At 30.4% G+C, this 6,930-nt stretch overlaps 2 long non-coding RNA genes across 2 annotated transcripts; both read left to right on the forward strand.

Moving 5' to 3' along the window:
• The first annotated feature begins 438 nt into the window (after window positions 1–438).
• Window positions 439–1,550, forward strand: LOC110686168. The gene is made up of 3 exons (XR_002504158.1): window positions 439–673; window positions 1,186–1,309; window positions 1,439–1,550. It is a non-coding gene; the product is annotated as an uncharacterized LOC110686168 (long non-coding RNA).
• Window positions 1,551–1,556: 6 nt separating this feature from the next.
• Window positions 1,557–2,574, forward strand: LOC110686169. The gene is made up of 2 exons (XR_002504159.1): window positions 1,557–1,973; window positions 2,245–2,574. It is a non-coding gene; the product is annotated as an uncharacterized LOC110686169 (long non-coding RNA).
• Window positions 2,575–6,930: the final 4,356 nt, after the last annotated feature.

Below are 6,930 nucleotides of genomic sequence, written 5' to 3' on the forward strand. Positions count from 1 at the left end.
CCACCTACAATAGGTGGGTAGCAATTTCAAAATTGAAGCTCATTGAAGCTCTGTCCCTAAAAAAGGTTCTAATATGATGGAATTTTAATGATTTTAATTTTACTTTTCGTTTTCAAAGCCAGGCCATTAATAATAATGAAGAACATCTTTGGATTAGAGTGATACTATACTTTGATAATGGTTTAATTCCCTTTGATGTAACCTTTCTTTACTTGAATTGTGAATGCAATTTCATCTTCATACATTGTTGATTAGACTATTGCGATTGCATCCTTAATTGTCACATTCAATTTGTATATATATATATATATATATATATATATATATATATATATATATATATATATATATATATATATATATATATATATATATATATATATATATATATATATAGATAGAGTGTGGATCATGTAAAAACAAGCCTATAGCTGAAAACATAAAAACGGACAATCAACACCGTAGATTATGACCCATCAAATCTCACGGCTGAGATTAAAACACATATTCTCCCTCAAATCCCTAACTCACCGTCCAAAATTTCCTCTCTCCTCAAACTTGCAAACCTCTTGTCTTTCTCTCTCCTCAAATCCCAAAATTGAACACAAATTGCTGGAAATTGAAGAATTTTTGTTCAAATTTCGCATAAACAACCTAAAATTGCTCAAATCAGGTACGTTTTTTTTTTTTCCGATTTTGTTCAAATTTTCATGAAAAACGCATGATGTTCAACTAGATTTTGCGATTTTTCAATTTGATTTTTCCAATTTTAATGCGATTTTTGTGATTTGATTTATGCGATTTTCAGATTTTTAATTTTCGATTTTATTTGGCAATTTTATCAAATTTTTTTCCTGCGATTTTGTTCGATTTCTTGTGCGATTTGCGTGTTTTGTTCATCAATTTTGTTTGATTTCCAGTGCGATTTTGTGACTTTTGCTCATCAATTTTTTCGACTTTTTTTCATCAATTTTGTTCGATTTGTTTGATTTTGCGATTTCCTGTTCGATTTTGTTCGATTTCCTGTTTGATTTCGCTTGGTTTTTGTTCGTTTTCATTTGTGATTTTTGTTCAATGGCAAAAACCTTATGTTCCTGGGTTACTTGATGAAGTGAGAATAGGTCAGAATGTTGTTGTCATTTCTTGTAAATTGAAATTGTGATTATCTGTGGATACTACATTCAGAAATGGAGAGGCAACAATAAAAGCCTTTGTTTCTGTTAGTTTTCTCTTGGAGACCAGCCGCTTGCTGCTCAATTTCAGGAAATTCCTGCAGAGCTTCGGATGTCAGAAGCTGAGAGGGTTGGATGTAGGCACAAGCACTTGATATATATTTTTGTCAAAATAATGAAACCACCTAATTAACAATGCTAATTTGTATTTACTTGTTATATATTCTGGTTTATTGGAAATTGATTGGCTTTATTGCTGTTGGCAGATGAACTTTTGAAATCAACTGTGGCGGACAAAATTCCAAGTGATTTGGAAGGCATGGAAAGTACTCTGGAGAGGTTGCTGGCTTTAATTGAAATGGACCAAAGCAAACCTGATTTAAAATGGATTAACGCAATTCCTATCAACAAGAACACAATAAGTTATGGCCTTTTAATTTGAAGTTGATTAGAAAGTGAAATTAGCCTAACAGCCTTACCAAAAGATGACCATCACCTCAAGTATGACCCCACCTGTATTGGAATTGACCCTACTACTACTGCTTGAAGTTATGCTATGCCTAATAGTGGCAAAAGTTATACAGTTTATAAAGTATATAATGTATGATATTGGTGTTTGATTCACTAATGCCTAGTAATGGCAAAAGTTATACAATTTATAAAGTAAATAATGTATGATATTGGTGTTTGGTTCACTAGTCCTCTTTGGCTCTGGTGGTGGCTTTCAAGATTCTTGAAACCAGAGGTCTAGGGTTCAAGGACTAGTGGAAAACCAGCTACAGAGGAAAGATACTAGATGAGGTATTACAAAACACCTTCCTTTTGATTTTTGATATAATTGTAAATTAGTGGTATGCTGAGTATTACTGTATTGCTTTACTGCCTTTTATTTTGTTGTGCAATTTTAATTTTACAAATAGTATGTCAATTACTAGCATTGCTAGATTGTTACACTGCACGGACATAATTACTTCATAGAAAAATTATCTCAGATTCTATTTCTCACAAAAGAATGAACAAAAATGAGGGTCATTTGGCTTGTTGCTAATCAATCACCCTTTCATTATTTCAGTGCAAGTTCTGTGGCAGGGAGGGTACTATTACAATGATACCAAAATCTGGCCGCTATCTAACAGGTGATGACTGTGAAGCTGGAAAGTTTGTCCGTTTGATGAGCTTTGACTGCCGGGGTTTGGAGCCAGTGGACTACTCCTTTGGTGGTGACAAGGAGGAGTGGGAGAAATTATCTGATGACAAGTAGGAGCATGAGAAATTATCTGATGACAAGGAGCCCGGAGAAGGAGAAGTTATCTGATGATAGTTACCTTACTTTTGTAAATAGTGACATCTATAAAAATGTGGTCAATGTTGTCAAAATTTATATAATTACCTTATTTTTATATATAGTGATCTTCGTTATTTTTATATATAGTGACCTCTGTATAAATGTGGTCAAAATTGATATAGTTACCTTATTTTTGTATATAGTGACCTTTATGTAAATATGGTCAAAATTGATATAGTTACCCTATTTTTGTATATAGTGACCTCTAAGTAAATATTCTAAAAATTGATATAGTTACCCTATTTTTGTATATAGTGACCTCTAAGTAAATATTCTAAAAATTGATATAGTTACCTTATTTTTGTATATAGTGACCTTTATGTAAATATGATCAAAATTGATATAGCTACCCTATTTTTGTATATAGTTACGTTATTTTTATATATAGTGACTCTATGTAAATATCGTCAATTTAGATAAAGTTACCTTATTTTAGCATGTAGTGACCTTTAAAACGTTGCGTTTGTCAAAAAAAAAAAAAAAATCTTTAAAACAGTTGAATTGATTATATGTAAGGTCGGAATGATCTTAGGGCTTTAGAACCGTCTGATCTTTTGTGCTAGTAATGAATGGCTAAGATTGCTTGTTTTTAGTTTTCACCATAAGCTCTGTTTTTAGCGGAACCTCCCCGTATATATATATATATATATATATATAATATATATATATATATATATATATATATATATTATATATATATATATATATATATATATATATATATATATATATATATATATATATATATATATATATATATATATATATATATACATATGTTGAATCATTTTTGATAACATAGCCATCAACGTTTGCTTAAATTTGACTAATATTATTTTGATCAAATTACAATATCTTTACATGTGAACTATTGTACGTACCTCAGCAGATAAACTGACAAAGATGCAAAATTTGGCCACGTATTGCTTTGCATCAAAGCATCGGCATGATTCGAGTGCTTAAATATGCTACTGGGATCGATGCTAGCTAATAATATTATATCATACAAGTATATATAACTTGATCGCTGAATATAGACACCATGTAAATATAGACGACGTTTGATTTGAAAAGGTCTAATATACTTCCTTTCTATGCAATTACTAGATAAAATCATCAAGGTTACACTAATCATTAGCAATTGTTAACTCTTTAACCATACTTACATTTCCCATTCTCATCAACATAGGTAATCACATTTCACGTATCAAATATCAATGGCAAGATAATTCCTATGCCCGTTACTGGAATGGTGTCCCAATTTACCTCTTTCATTTCATTTGCAAGAAACTTTTTCTCCCCTTATACTCTTGATTTGGGTCTCACACTCACATACCTTTCTTTTTTTTTTTTTTTAATTTACTTTTACGTGTTTACATAAATCTCTACAGATAGATCAATAAGCGGCAAAATTGAGATAAAGGGAGTATTCCGTATAATTTATGTTGAATTGAAGCATAAACTTCCCAAAAAACACATGTAAGTGTCCCATATTGAGAAAAGAAGAGAGAGTTAAACATTTTATAAGGCTAATGAACTACTTCTCCTATATCCATATGGTTTTGGAATGAAACCTCTTTTAATATTGTAAAGTGGACTCTCTTATTTGATTTGCAGGGGTGATTCTGAGCATGTGCAGGGTGGTCGATCGCACAGTGCCCCTAAGTGAAACTATTATTAAAAGGGCCCGATTTTTTGAATTTAGTAACATATTTTTCCTAAAAAAAAATAATTTGATGACCCAATTTAACAAAATTGCACCGGACCACTTTCAGTGTTAGCATTTATAACCCCGTCTCTGTCTGTATTTAACAGTTTATTCATGTCAATGATAGAAATTATTTTCCCATCGACTTATCCTCTATAACCATCCTCATTCATATATATTTATATTTAAAATTAAAGTAAGATAGGACAATAAGATTGTTGTACAAGTTACAGCAACTGTTGTGTCCCACTGTCCCATTTTTATTAAGAGAGTCCTAAATGATTAAGGAGTATTCTAATTTCTAAGACAATGTCGATCATAAATCCGTACATTGTAGATGATTATATTTTAACTTACTGTAGCTCACAAATTTTTTGTTAGTAATTTTGTTCTTCTTCTCTGTTTTCTTGCTTCTTTTAGGGTAATCGTTGAAATTATTTATATTTCTCAAAAAGTAGAGTCCCAACTCCGACCCTACCAATTATTGGTATGATGACATTTGAATATTTTTGATAGGTGATGAGGTAAGTTGGTTGGCAGATGATTATGGAGCGTAGAATTTGGCAATGATAGAGGATTTAGATCAATCAAAATATAATTTCAAAAGTTAAATAGCGAGTGCTCTATTTGTCTTTTTAAGTTTGCCCTACTACTATTATTATTATTATTATTATACGTAAATGATTATGAATCTTTGATGAATTCATTACTTTACTCTCACATTTATTATGTCGAATTTAAATTTTCGTTACTTTTCAAGCAACAATTCTACACAATTAAAGTTTAGTATAACGACTATACACTAATACGATAAACTAAAAGGAACAAATATAGTAATAACGAGCCGTAAGAATAATACTTCCTTTGTTTCTTTATAATTGCAACACTTCTCTTTTTACACTTGTCGATGCATGATTTCAATCGTTAATATCTTTAATTACGAATATATAAAAATTATAAACATTTGACATTAAAATAGTATAAATCGAGACGAATCTAACAAGATCCCACATGATTATAATTTTGCATAGCTATATGAAACAAATAAATAGTGTAAAAGACAAACTATTGCAACTATAAAAAAACAGAGGAAGTATAAGATAAGGTTAATCAACCCACCATCCTTTTATTCCCCTTTCTCCTCCTAATTAGTAGCTAAATTGATTTTGTCCCCTTTACCCCACCCCCAATCTTTACGGCCAACTGACCATATTGTTTACTTTGTATTTATATGAACTAGAGTGTATCCGTGCTAACACATGGTATACACGTAACATGTATATTTAGGAAGAAAAACAATAGGAGATGTGGAAGTTATGAATTAAAAAAAAATAAAAATAAAAAGAGAGAGAGAGAAAAGTAAAAGTTATTTAATTGGAGGTTATAGCAAAAAAAAAAAAAAAAATTCGAAAATGCATAAGATTTTAGAATTGGGGTTTTGGAAGCCTGTGATTAATTGACTTTTAAATAATACGGAGTATAAAAGATTAATTACTTTTATTAATAAATCATCATGGTCATATTATAACACCACTAAATATGGAAGAACAACTGTTGGTTCACACACTACATACCGTGGGAGTGCTTTAGCAATATAAATATATTTCATTGGATTGTGTTTTACTACTTCAATTAGAGCGCGTTGTATAATTTAGTCAAAAACTCAAAACTAGCAATAATAGTGTGTGAATGCAATCTTTTTATGCCAACGAATCATCCAATTTTTAAGCAGATAATGACTTTTAGTTTGTACTAGATTTAGCTCATCATTTGGTATAACTTACAATAATGGATTTCTGTAGTATTTATTTATTTGCTTAATTGTGTAGATTTGTGCAAGCTAAGCTACATACGGAGTAGATGGGTTAGATTTAGATCGGATAATAGCACATTAGTGCACTCACGCGTTCATTTGAATTGACGGTTTAAGTTTAATTTGAATTCTAATTGTCTAGTTTCTTTAGTAATTTTGAAGAGTTTTTATTGGAAAAATGTATCTTGCTCACTATTAGCTCAAGCATTTGATTTGATATCATTTGCGGTTTAGAAAATCTTTTGTGACAAAAGAAATCAGATAGTTTGATTTTTGTATAGTTGTCATTTTTGTAAATAAACAATTGTACGTGTAGAAGCATTATTTTTGCTTGAAAGAATCTTTTTGTATCAAATATGCTCTACCCTTTATTATTACATATCAAAAAAATGTGTAAAACATTATATTCCCTTGATTATTTCATATTGTTGATCATACTCTCCATATCAAGGAAGTTTTTTGAATTTAAAAATTAAAAAAGAAAGATTTGACACGTGTTTGAGAAAATTCTTTGACACGTGTTTGAGAAGATTCTTCATAAAAGAATCTAATACACCCTAAAGGCATGCTTAGATTGGAGGTAATATATTAAAGGGGTAATAAAAGTCAAACTTGAAAAAACATAAGTAATTAAAAAAGTTGTAGGAGACAGAGTGTTTACAAATGAGAAAGATAATTGTGTCATGAGGAAAAGAGAGAGATGGAGGAATTAATCTTCATAATGAAGATAATAGCTACCCACCCTCCCCCTAGTGTAATTATTACCCCAAAATGAGGGTATTAGTTCCTCTTTCTTCACCTCATACTACACCATCACTATATAATTTCCTTTATAATCATACCATCACTATCTTCTCCTTCCCTACATTCACTTTTATTTTGCTTAGTTTGA

This window comes from Chenopodium quinoa, unplaced genomic scaffold, assembly GCF_001683475.1.
Source record: "Chenopodium quinoa cultivar QQ74 unplaced genomic scaffold, ASM168347v1, whole genome shotgun sequence".
NCBI classification, from domain to species: domain Eukaryota; kingdom Viridiplantae; phylum Streptophyta; class Magnoliopsida; order Caryophyllales; family Amaranthaceae; genus Chenopodium; species Chenopodium quinoa.